We start from the raw sequence: 13487 nt of genomic DNA, 5'->3' as shown, positions 1-13487 counted from the left end.
TGGGGGGGGGGGGCGATGAGAGTTAAGTGACTTGCCCAGGATCACACAGCTAGTAAGTGTCAAGTGTCTGAGGCTGGATTTGAACTCAGGTACCCCTGAATCCAGGGCCGGTGCTCTATCCACTGCGCCACCTAGCTGCCCCGGTATTTCTAATAATATTTCTAATTTCTAATATTTCTAAAAATATTTAGGTCATTCTAAACTGACTATGTAGACTGGGGCCTTGGGATAGAAGAAAAGGGAATAAAAATGTATATAGCCTATATAGCCAAGCACTTTGTTAAGCATTTTTTATAAATATTATCTCATTTGAGGGGATGAGAGAATTCTTATACTTGTTGACATTAGGATCTTTGTTCTAGTGCTTGCTTCGGCAGCACATATACTAAAATTGCTACGATACAGAGAAGATTAGCATGGCCCCTGCACAAGGATGACACGAAAATTCGTGAAGGATCTTTGTTCTAGAGACAGAAGAGAGGCCATCTGATCCAGCTTTATCATTGTACATATGAGGAAACTGAGGCTCTGGGAATTTAAGGCTTGCCCAAGGTGGAACAGGTAAGCAAGCATCAGAGACAGGGATTTGAGCCCAAGTCTTCTGATACTAGAGACAAGGCTCTTTCCATTGTTGGAAGAGGCCTTTCAGATCAACTAGTTGAACCTCTTTATTTTACGAAAGGAAGAAACTAAAGTCCATAGAAGTTAAATGTCTTGTCTAAAGTCACATAGCAAGGTTGTGTGTGGCAGATCAGGGCCTAGAATTCAAATCCTCTGAGTCTCAAGCCAGGGCACTTATCTTTACAACATGATGTCAGTTGAAAATCAATCAAATTAGATAAAAATGACTATACCGAATTAGCCTGTTTTCATTTCTGAGTCCCTAATTCACAGGATCTTCTAGCTTGGAATTCAGCTTGTCTTCATGTGGTTCTTTTGGGTATAAATGAAGGGCTGAGCTATCTGTCTACTTTCCTTGATTCATCTGGACCTTAGGCCAAAAGTTGTGGGCTGAGTTACAGACTTGTTCACCCAAGCAAAGGGACTCTCTGCTGCTTTGTTCCTTTCCAGGGAAAACAACAGCGAGTTAGGATAAACAATTCTTGGAAACAAAACATGGGCATCTCCGGTGGAAGGGAGGAGATGATACCCATCTCTATAATAGGGTTCAATATTTATTGAGGCCCTGGTGTTCAGGACGCCATCTGCATGAATACAGAGCCAGACATCTATCACTGTGTGTGTGTGTGTTGGGGGTGGGGGTAGTGGGAGGGAAGGGGGCACTGCCTGTTCTGGGAAGGCTGCTGGTAAGTATTTTTTAAGTCAAGTTGATGACTAAAAGATAAAGTAAAGTTGCTTTCCTAAGGCTTGGAGGCCTTAATCCCATCTGGTGGCCACCCCCTCCCCACCTTCTCTTACACACCCCTAACTATTGATCATGTCAGCTCAGAACAAAGGCACCAACATCCACTGGATGGGTTTGAAGGAGGGCCATTGAAATCTCCAATAGCACAGCCATTTCTTCCGACCCCGACTGACCTCTAGTGGCTGCAAGGTGGAACTGACCTCTCTCAGGCGCTCTCCTGGGGCCCTACAGCAAGCATCCTCTCATTAAATGGTGTGCACCTAACCATGTGAATGTGTCTGAACTTGTGTGTAGATGAGTGTGCATCTGAGTGGCGTGCTTGTCCGTGAGTGTGTGTTGGAAGTGTGTGTTTGTGAGTGTGTGGACGGGATGTGGTTGAACTTGTACATAAGGATGTGCATTTGAAGTGTGGACATTGCGGACAATCAGTGTGTGTGCTGTGTGTAAATTATGTTCTCAAAGAAGATTGAGGGAGAGTCTTGCTTATTCTCTTTTCAGAGTTTTGGAGATGGCAATTCAACCAATCAACAGATGTTTATTAAGCTTTGCCTGGTATCCTGTCTCCTGGGCTGCACTGTCAGGGAGGTATTTCTGATGTCTCACCTTAGTCTTCTCTGAAACATAGAAAAGCAACCTCCATTCCCATGAGAAAACCCTAGCTTATCCATAGGCCCTGGTAGGGAGAAGAGAAGGGAATAAAAATGTATATAGCCTATATAACCAAGCACTATGTTAAGCATTTTTTATAAATATTATCTCATTTGATCCTCAAAACAATATTATCTCATTTCATTCTCTATCCTGAGAGGTAGTTGCTATTATTATCCCCATTTTACAGTTGAGGAAACTGAGGCAGACAGATGTTAAAGTGACTTTCCCAGAGCCATACAACTAGTGTCTGAGGTCAATTCTGAACTCAGGTCTTTCTGACTCCAGGACCACAGTACCACTCAATTACCTCAGTAGTGGTTATAGGAAATGCAGTCACAGCTTGAGGGGGAAAGGTTGGGATTATGAGGGGAGCACTGTCTATGGCCAGGCAGGTTTTCCATTCTTCAGCACAGGTTAGGCCAATTCTTGATTAAAGAGTTGGAAGGGAAAAGAGTCAGAGCCAGTACAGTTAAATTAATTTCCAGCAGCTACATATGATTAAAACCATCCACTTCTCCTCGTCTCCTGTCTATGTGTAATGTTCCTGAAAATGATCTCATTGGCATGTGTTTTGGTTCCGTTTTTCTTCCTTAGAACTGTCTCCTTCTATAAGTTCACTGCTAATTGGTGTGCCTGCCCCCAGACAACCTTTCTGTCAGCTTGGGCAATGAGCACAGACCTGTGATGGCCATCTCATATTGGTACTGTCTGGTAGTCCCCTTCCTAAGCAGGCTGTGGATACAGGCATGGGGTAGGAGCTAAACAGAGCTGAGTCAGTAAGTACACAAGGCTCCCACAAGGCAAAGTAGAACCTTGCTGGTACCTCCAATCTAACTTCCTCTGTTCTGGTCTAGGGCAGTGAGTGAGAGCAGTAGAAAATGTGCTCTTGAACCATATATATGCGGTTTTCAGGGGCCCTAAGGGAGCATCTAGTCCAACCATCTCATTTTACAGGTAAGAAAACAGGGCCAGAAAGGTGACATTACTTGCCCAAGATCACATTACTGTAATAAGGGTCTCACTCAGCTTGCTTGGCTGTTAAAACTCCTCCATGTGGAGAGATGTCATCAGTGTCACTCTCTATATTGGCCAAGCTCCTGTTACACTAGTAAATAGCAGAGCTGGGGGTTGAACCTAGAACCTCAGTCTCTAAATCTATGACTCAGATTATATTCCTCCCCCCGCCCCATGCTTCTCCACCATATATTTAGGCAGATACATTGGCACACAATCAGAATTCTAACCCCACATCTCCTTCTGGGTAAAGGTCTACCTCATCACGGTCTTTAACACTCATCATTTTGAAATGCCAAGCCCTACTCCTGTTTTCCACAAAGGGCACCCCCAAACATTCCACCAGAGGTCTCTTCTAGAAAATACTAGGGTCTGATCTGCATTGTTTTGCACTGAATTCAGGTAGCATTTATTTAATGTCAAAAGACATTCAGTTCCAGGGCAGCTAGATGGTGCAGTGGATAGAGCACCGGCTCTGGAGTCAGGAGGACCTGAGTTCAAATTCGGCCTCAGACACTTAACACTTACTAGTTGTGTGACCCTGGGCAAGTCACTTAACCCCAATTGCCTCACTAAAAAAATAAAATAAAATAAGACATTCAGTCCCAATTGGTTTCCTCCTAGTACCCTTTTGGAGTGTTGGAGATGAGCTATCCATCAAGAACTTGTCTTCTTCCTTACCTCCCTACCCCCTCTGCCACAGTAGTAGCAGTGGGAAGTGGTGGGGAGGTGGTTTGGGACACAGGAAGACACCATAGGCAGTGAGTGCTCTGTGCCCACAATATCCACTTCATGAGAGGGAAGGAAATTCTTAGGGTCTCCTCAACCTCACCCAACACCCCTCCCCCATTCTAACTGTAATAATCAGGATCTAAGAGCTCAAGACAAATGATTCTTCATGGGTTTTGCAGCCTAGGGAAGCTGGGGAAGGACCACTTTTGGAAAAAAGGAATGGGATACAATGAAATGTAAGATAATAAGCAAATTCCAGGGACCTTCAGGATTCTGGGGTCACTACTGACTAAGCTGCTCCTGTGTCTCTGAGGGAGGAGGCTTTATTATGGCCAAGAAATTATAATGTACTACATGTAAGGAAAACAGAATTGTAGTCCCAGCTGTCACCAATGCATTATGTGACCTTACACAAGTCATGCTCCTTCTTTGGTCCTCAGTTTCCTTATTTATAAAATAAAAGAATTAGAATAAATGATCCCTAAGGTCCCTTATAGATCTAACATATAGATCCTATAGAGCCTGTGTTCCCCTCCATGCACCTGACACTTATTAGTCAACAAATATTTATTGAGCCCTATGTGTCAAGCACTGTGCAAGGCATTAAGAATAAAAAGGCAAAACCAAAAATAGCCTTTCCCCGGGAGGAACTTATGATCAAGTAGAGCCCTCCACCAAAGATCACTTTATTTTGCATCCTAAGAAAGGATAAGAAAGCTTCCATTCAAAAATTTTCTTGTGGCCCCCACATTTAAGTAGACCCTTTGTGACAATACAGCCAGACTGAATAAGACAGTGGATAGGCTAAACTAGCCCCCACCCACCCAAATGCATAGTTGTTGTTCAATCATCTATCTCCCTTACTGATCCCTCCATTACCTCTAAATTCTCACCTATTCCCTGCCCACAATAGGGGACAGGGGATAGGGGAAAGTCGAGGGTACAGATATTGGGGTAGGCACTGAAAAAACCTAACACTGTCTTAATGTTTCCATGGATGTAGAAGTAACTTCCCAATTCTTGGTGAAAATACATAAGAAAGTAAAGAGAAGAGAAAACAGGGAAAGAGAAGATGGAGGCCAAGATATCATGGGGGATTGGCCAAAAGGATATTCAGGGTGGGAAGAGGTAAAGTCAAGCCCACAGCAAAGAAACATGTGCAGCCTAGGACAGTCATCAGCATTGCTTCCCCACTGTCTAGAATGCAGGCCTCGGGCCCTCCCAGGTGGGTGTCATTGACTTCATGCCAAGAAAGGAGAGGAGGGCCCAGGGAAAAGAGAAGGCAAAAAGAGCCCCAAAACAGAGAGAAGAAGATGAGTAAGAGGCCCAGCTGATGCAAATATTGACATAACCATTACCAGGGCGAATAAAACTCCCATTTGTGTTATGCAAGCGCTATATTCTTTGAATACTTCTGTCTTGAGGAATTCTTTATTTCGCCATAGAAGAAAAATGTTTTCATATTCTCTCCCGCCGCTCAGACCCAGAACCCAGCGAGGCCCTGTGCCCTTGAGAGCCATAATATTATTTGTTAACATTTTTATGATGCCAAATGGTCTGTGTGAGAATGGGCGCCATTCTTTAGCTGGGAAACCATATGGCACGGCGAGTAATAAATAAGGTATTGTGATAGTTAATGAACCTAATTGCCAGCAAAGGCTTTAATACAAAGACTGTGCTGCTGAGAATTTAGCACTACATTAGAGATGCAGCAGAGCTCCCCTGACTTCTGAGGCTTAATTTAAGTTCTATATTGCAAACTCCAGAAAATAATTCCAAACCCTCCTGCTGGAAAAGCAACCTGCTGGTAGACTGTGATTATACCGAATTACTAAAATCGCAATCAATTTTATACACACAGTTAACCCTTAGTAGGAAGGGCTCCCAGAGAGGTGAGGAGATCAGAGCTGGCTGAAACTCAACCTGTGGCTGCTCTGGGTAGGACAAAGCATTTGGGCCTGAAAGGAGATACACCAAACAGACCATCATCTAGGTTGGGAACACAAGATTGCAGATTTAGAGCTGGGAGTAAATTTAGAGGTAAACTTATAGATGAGGAAATGAGGCTAAGTGACTCAGGAAACTGGGTATCACAGTGGATAGAATGCTGGGCCTAAGAATCGGGAAGACCTAAGTTAAAATCTGGCCCCTGATGCTTATTAGCTGTGTGATTCTGGGCAAGTCACTTAACCTCTGATTGCCTCAGTTTCTTCACCTGTCCTACCTCACAGGGTTGTGAGGATCAAATGAGATAACATTTATAAAGCACTTAGGATAATGCCTGGCCCATAGTAGGTGCTACATAAATGCTTATTTCCTTCCTTCCTTGTTAAAGGTCACACAGGTAGTGAGTGGCAGAGCTGGGATTTGAACCAAAGGCCCCTTACTAAATCTAGTGTTCTCTCCCTTATTATGTACAGAGGAGAGTCCTGTCTAGAGCCTGCTTGGCCTCTCTCTTGGTTCAGACAAGACTCCAAGTTAGAGCGGCAGCCTGAAGACAGAATGCTGGGCCTTGGCTCAAATAGCATCCCACCACCCCAAGAAGGAGCAAAAGCAGAACAGTTGTCACTTTTATTCCATAAGTCAAGGTTATTAACTAGGGAAGATCAAATTGTGGCAGCCAAATAACCTTGCACAGTGTAAAATGTAAATGCCGAACAGCTGGTGTCAAACTTTCAGTGGTGTTGGATTGAAAAGGGTCCTCGTGTGGGAGTGATGCTTTGTGGGGAGGAGGGGATGGTGGGAAGGGCACTGGGATTGTTAGGAATTAAAAGCTCTTAGAGGACAGGATCCTCTACCTAATTGCCTTCTAGAGGGCCTCAGGGCCCAGGAGAATCAATCAATCAACCACTATTAAGCACCTACTATGTGCCTGGCACTGTGCTAAGCACTGTACAAAAAGAGGCAAAATACAGACCCTGCCTTCAAATAGCTTACAATCTAATGGGGGGAGACAAAATGCAAACAAATAAATACAAAGCAAGCTATATTCAGGATAAATAGGAAATAATTAACAGACAGAAGGCACCAGAATTAAGAGTTGGGGAGGGTTTCCAATAAAAGACAGGATTTTTGTTGGAACTTAAAGGAAGACTCGGAGGTCAGTAGACAAGAGTTGAGGAAGGAGCATTCCAGGTATGGGGAAGTCCTTTCAGATGGTGCCCCAGTTCTTTAGGCTACTAGGAAAAGGGGTGTGTGTGTGTGTACAGGTGCACACCTTGTTTGTGACAGAGACTGTATGTGGGGGAAGAAAGAGAAAGAGGATGGAAGAGAATGAGAGAGAGGATGAGAGAGGAAGGGAGATGAGAGATAGAGGGAGAGACACTACTCAGTGCCAGAGAGAGGAAAGGAAGGAATAAAAGGATTGTTCCTTTCCAGGTTGTGTCTAGCAAAGAGGAAACTTAAAAGTTGAAAGACCTAGACTTGCTACTTTCAACTTTGGACAGGTCACTTAGTTTCTCAGGACCTTAGTTTACTCATCTATAAAAATGGGGAGAGGTGGCTAGACTAGGTAATTCCTGAAGTCCTTTCCAGATCTGACATTCTGTGTTTGTCCTGAGAGGTAGATTCCCATATGCTGAAGGTTCAGCTACATTCCAAAGACACCCACTTTTCTTCCCACAATGATGATCCCAAGGAAGAATAGACTCACCATCCCTGGTTTCCCCCATGAACTAGGCTGCTCTCAGAGCTCTTCTTTTCCAGAGATCAATCAATAGAGGGTTATTAATTTTTTGCTGTATGATCTCCAATACCCTTAAGTTTTCTGAAACTCAGTTTCCTCATCTGTAAAATAGAAATAACAGTACCTTGCACTACTTAGCTCACAGTGCTGTTGGTTTAGAAACTGCAAAGTGACATACATATGTAAACATAGACATTTGAGCTATCATAATTAATTTTTGAGGGTTAAGTGACTTGCCCAGGGTCACACAGCCAGTGTCAAGTGTTTGAGGCTGGATTTGAACTCAGGTCCTCCTGCCTCCAGGGATGGTGCTTTATCCACTACTCCCCCTAGCTGCCCCTCTAGCTAACATTATTAATTAAGCACAACCCTGATAGGCACTATGAAGATTATAAGACAAATATAAGACATAGCCTGTGACCTGGGGAAGCTTACCATATCTGACACACATGAAACAATGAAGAGAATTTGCTAGGCAAATTCAATTCAACAAGAGTTTATTAAACAACTAAGGGCCAGACATGGTTCCAGAAGCTGGGGATACAAAAAAGCAATAGTCCTTGCCCCCAAGGAGATTACATTCTAAGGATATGAACAAAATTATAAAGGAAATTCTAAATCTACTGTTTTAATGACTGGCCTCTTCACCCCGGAACAATTGTCCACCATGTTGTTTGTCCCTCTTCTCCTATTGTTGAGTTGCTTGGGGAGGAGGGAAGCTCCATTTGGGGAATGGGCCCCGGGCCGGTGAGGACCCATTCCCTTTCTGGCTTCTATTCTGTCTCTGTGGACTTCACCACCATGGATGGGGTGGCATCGTCTCCTCCCACCCCCTCCTTCTCTTTAGCTCATTTCCCCTTTAGAAGTTAAGCTCTTTGAGAATGGTGAATGCCTTTCTTTCTGCTTTTGTCTCCTCACTGTCCAGTACGGGGCCTGGCATGTAGCAAGTGCTTAATATATGTTCAGTCATTTCAGTCATGTCTGATTCTTCATGACCCCATTTTGGGGTTTTCTTGGCAGAGATACTGGAGTCATTTGCCATTTCCTTCTCCAGCTCATTTTACAGATGAGGAAACTAAGTCAAACAGGGTTAAGTGACTTGTCCAAGGTCACATAACTAGTAACTAAGTCTGGATTTGACCTCAGGAAGATGAGTCTTCTTGATTCTAGAGCCCAGTGATCTATCTACTTCAACACCTAGCTTTCCGATTAATATATACTTGTTGCCTGTTGACTGCCCGCATTTAGAAGCATGTGTTTTCCTGCAACAAGTAATATAATTATTCTTCATCTTTCAAATCTATGCAATAAAGAGAGCCTCCAAGGACATGGACTTGATGGTTGGGTTTTTTGTTAGCTTAGTTAAAATTATAATATTTACTATGGATCATAAGATCTTGAACTGGAAGGGATATTAGGGCATATTTTAGAAGTCCAACCACTTCATTTTACAGATGAGGAAACTGGGGTCCTTGGAGAGGTGAAGTACATGGAAGTGACCCCAGAAGTTGAACCCAGATGCCCTGACTTAAATCCAGTGTTCTTTCCATGAAACTGTACTTGGGAGAAATAACATTTATTTGAACAGGTCTTACTCTATAATTCATATTTTTTCACTAATTCATACTGGTCTTCTCTGCAACTGATTTCATTGCATGATGTTTAGTTGTGCTTAAATGAGTGTCCAAATTAGATTTCCGAAAGATTTCAGTTTAAAACAGGAAGCTTCTCTCTCTCTATCTTCCTCTGATCCCTCTTTTGTGAGTCCTCTCTGCTCAGGTGTACTAAGCACTACAGTAAAATAGCAATATACTTCCTCCTCTAGGGCTTCCTCATCCACAGCCTAGCCAAGTATCTTATCACACACCCTAAAGAATTGTCCTAGATGAACTTTCTTCCTGGGGTCCTGACTGGTGACTCCCTCTCCTGGACCACTATTTTAGGACAGCCCCAGTCACCATACTTCATATCACTTCATTCCCTACTCTCTTTCTACCTGCTCTCCAACCTTTCCAACCAACCACCTTACAGTTGATATTATAATGTTTCCTCAGGCTCTCCAGTTCTGGAACTAACATCCATAATCAAACCATGGTTCCTGGATGAGCTGTGTCAACCTACTTCCCTATGTTTCTTCTAATTGTTTCTGTAACTTTGTGACCAAAGTGCCACTCTGGGGGCATCATTCCCCTATGTGTGTTGTCTCTTCCATTTGAACCCAAGCTCCAAATCATGCCCAGAGGGCTATAAAACTGTGCATACCCTTTGATTCAGCAATACCACTGTTAGGTTCATATCCCAAAGACATCCCCAAAAGGAGGAAAATATCTATTTCTACAAAAATATTTGTAGCAGCTCTTTTTGTGGTGGCTAAGAATTGGAAATCAAAGGAATGCCCATCCATTGGAGAATAGCTAAACAAGCTGTGGTATATGATGGTGATAGAATATTATCGTGTCATAAGAAATGACAAGCAGGGTGGTTTCAGAAAGTTATGGAAAGATTTGTATGAACTGATTTATAGTGAAGTGAGCAGAACCAGGAGAACAGTGTGCACAGTGACAGCAATATTATTTGATGAAGAACTGTAAATGACATAACTATTCTCAGCAATGCAATGATCCAGGACGATCCCAAAGGACTAATGACGAAGCTTCCTATTCACCTCCCAAGAAAGAACTAGTACTGAATGAACACAGACTGAAGCATGCTATTTTTCACTTTTTTTCCATTTTTCCTTTTATTCAAGTTTCCTTATACAAAATGACTAATATGGTAGTGTTTTACATAATTGCACATGTATAACCTATATCTGATTGCTTACTGACTTAGGGGTGGGGGAGGGAAGGAAGGGAAGGAGGGATAGAATTTGGAACTCAAAACTATAAATAAAAATGTTTATTATTTTAAAAAAGAATCTAAGCTCCAAGAGTGTAATTTTTGCCTTTGTTTTTGTATCCACAGTGTTATGATAGTGCTTGGAATATATTTTTAATAAATTCTTTTACATTCATTTACTTAGAGTAATTTGTGCTCTAATAATTGGCTATGATAATAGTATTTGGGGCATAATACACTAATAGTATAGTATATAGAATATAAGCATAATATACTAATAATACATGGTAGTAATTAGGCAGCTAGGTGGTACAGTGGAGAGAGTCCTAGGCCTGGAGTAAGGACAACACGAGTGAGATACTAGCTGTATAACCCTGGGCAAATCACTTAACCTGTCTGCCTCAGTTTCCTCATCTATAAAATGAGGATAATAATACCCACCTCCCAGGGACATTGTGAGAGTCAAACAAGGTAGTATTTATAAAGTGCTTTGCAAACTTTAAAGAGCTATATAAATACTAGCTATTGTGCTTAGATAAAAAGTTATTTTGCAAGTGTTCTTAAATCTCTTTTCCAGCTAAGCATTTTGATTGCAGAGAATGTCTTCTACTTCCTTTAAAAAAAATCTCATCTCCAATTCCCCCACCCCCAGACCACCTGTACCTTCTTAGAACAGAGCTCTTTACCTAAAGGAGGCTGCTTACTAAATGTTGTTGACTATATGAAAATTCCATGTCTGTTCCCAATTTGGTCTTCAGCATTTGGGGGAGAAGGAGGGGGCAGAACCAGAAGGCCCCATCCTATCAATTTTATCGACTAGGAAACTGATTCCTAGAGAAGAGAAAGCATACCAGAATTAGAAAGGTGACCTAGTTCTTCTGGTACCCTGAACAGAATAATCTCAATTTCTGCTCATTCATACCATTTCTCCCTACAAGATATGGCAAGGGGATGGGTAAGATGGGTTCTGGGAGTTAGTTGTCACTGATTAGGGACTTTCTTCCAGCATCCCTGACCCCAGGTCCTCTCAAACCTCCTTCATTCCTCCCTCCTTAACTTTTTATGGTCAGGATTTGAAAGATCATGCTTTAGAGGGGAAAAAAAAGATATTTTGAAGGAGACATTTCAGTTCCCTCCCTTGTAATTACCCTAGAGGCAGAAAAGTGGAGATTTTTGACAGTCCCCAGGAAGAACCCCTTGACACTCACAGTGAAGAGAGCCAAAATTAGATGACATGATTGTGCTGACACCGTGTTCTCATCAGCTCTGCTCCATTTTTATCTTCTTGAACCCATTCCCAAGTCATGGAACACTACAATGGACAAAGAACTGGAGATGAAGATGACCGAAAGGAAAATGGAGACGAACACAGTGGGAGTGAGTGGATTGTAACACATTAAAAGCTGGGAATTACCCTGGAGAAGTGGTACAATGGGATGTCATTAGATAAATGTATGCATGGATTTTAAAAGGGAGTGGGAGGGCTGGTTCTATAGCTAGAACAAAGGAAAACTGGCGGGAAGCCTTTATGTTCTGGATTGTTCTCAAATCTGTCCTTGACCCTGGCACATTGGGTAGATCCTCTGGTGGAAGGTTTATGGGAAGACATGGACAGGACAGGACAGGATCTAAGATGCATGGCTGGAGATATTGCCCACATGAATGAGATCGCAGATCCACTGGAGCTGTGGTGCCCCTTCTCTATCCTCAACCCTTCCTTCAGGCAGCCGGTGCTGCTTCAGCCATCTCCCCATAGGTGCTGATGCTCAGTTCTTGAAATCCCTACTTCTTCCTTCATTTCTCATCTCAAAGACTGTGTGTGCCCTCTTTAAGAATTCCGAGACATGATTTGTCTCACTTCTCACTCAGATTGAGCTACTCCCAAATTGCTCTTAGAACCAAGAAGAGACTGCTTGTCCCCCTGAGTCACAAATCCCAGCACACCAGTCAGTTTTCAAACTTTTGTTATAAGCACAAATAGAAAAATAGGGACAGAGTTAAGAGGGAAAAAAAACCGTATAGACCTCAGGTTTCTTGGTTCCCAAATAAGTGTTCTTTTCATCACATCATCATGCTTCACCCTGCATTTCCAGGATTCTAAGAGGGGGGAAAAGGCAAAGAATCCCTTCCACCACCCAGTTGCTTCCAAGAGACCATAAAACTCTTAGGATACAAACTTCTGTATCCCTGTCCAAGTTAGGTAGGAAAAGGAGAAATAAAATAGAAAGAGCAATGTATTTAGAAAACCAAGGCTCAAGTATTGTCTTTGTTGTTTTCTGGTTCTGTGGCCTTAGGCAAGTCACTTCTCTCTAATTTCCTAATCTATAAAATGAAGGTGTTGGGGGGGCAGCTAGGTGGCGCAGTGGATAGAGCACCCATCCTGGAGTCAGGAGTACCTCAGTTCAAATCCGGCCTCAGACACTTGACACTTACTAGCTGTGTGACCCTGGGCAAGTCACTTAACCCCAATTGCCTCACTAAAAAAATTTAAAAAAAAATGAAGGTGTTGGACAAGATGATATTTTAGGCATCTTCCAATTCAAACAGTCCCTGATTCTATTCATTGAGGTTAAATCAGGAAAGTCTGAGAGAGTAGGGCAGTTGACTGGATGGCTAGATGAGATGACCTCTAAGAGATCTCCAGTTCTAAGATTCTTAAGGAAATGGTCATTCACTTGTGAAGGACTATCAAGAAGGCTGAATTAATATAGTATAAACTTACTAAAGTATCTAAGTATACAGGGCACAGAGTAAAGAAGATATCAGAAATGGGAACAGTACTGTGTAGTAGGAAAAAGAACCCTAGATAAAAGTTACAAGATCAATTCAATAATTCAATTCAATTCAATAAACACTTATTAAGTGTCTACCATGTGCCACACTCTAGGTCTGGGTTCCAAATTTGACTCTGCTATTAACTGTGTAACCTTGGGCCAGTCATTTCTCTTTTCTGAGCCTTGTTTTTTTTTTCTCATTTGTAAATCGAGGGGTTGAAATAGACTATGTGTAAACCCCCCCTCCCCGAGAATTCTATGGAAGTACCTTATTATGTTTTATACATTTTTCTTTCTTTTTCTTTTTTTTTTTTGCTGGGCAATGAAGGTTAAGTGACTTGCCCAGGGTCACACAGCTAGTAAGTGTCAAGTGTCTAAGGCTGGATTTGAACTCAGGTCCTCCTGAATCCAGGGCCAGTGCTTTATC

At 42.4% G+C, this 13487-nt stretch overlaps 1 non-coding gene across 1 annotated transcript; it reads left to right on the top strand.

Annotated features, from left to right (window-relative positions):
- The first annotated feature begins 361 nt into the window (after positions 1–361).
- LOC122752152 lies at positions 362–468 on the top strand. Its single transcript, XR_006355948.1, has one exon. It is a non-coding gene; the product is annotated as a U6 spliceosomal RNA (small nuclear RNA).
- The last annotated feature ends 13019 nt before the right edge of the window (positions 469–13487 follow it).

Source organism: Dromiciops gliroides, chromosome 3 (assembly GCF_019393635.1).
Source record: "Dromiciops gliroides isolate mDroGli1 chromosome 3, mDroGli1.pri, whole genome shotgun sequence".
Taxonomy (NCBI): domain Eukaryota; kingdom Metazoa; phylum Chordata; class Mammalia; order Microbiotheria; family Microbiotheriidae; genus Dromiciops; species Dromiciops gliroides.
Note: the sequence above shows the minus strand (reverse complement) of the source record. Positions and strands in the feature narration are given on the sequence as shown.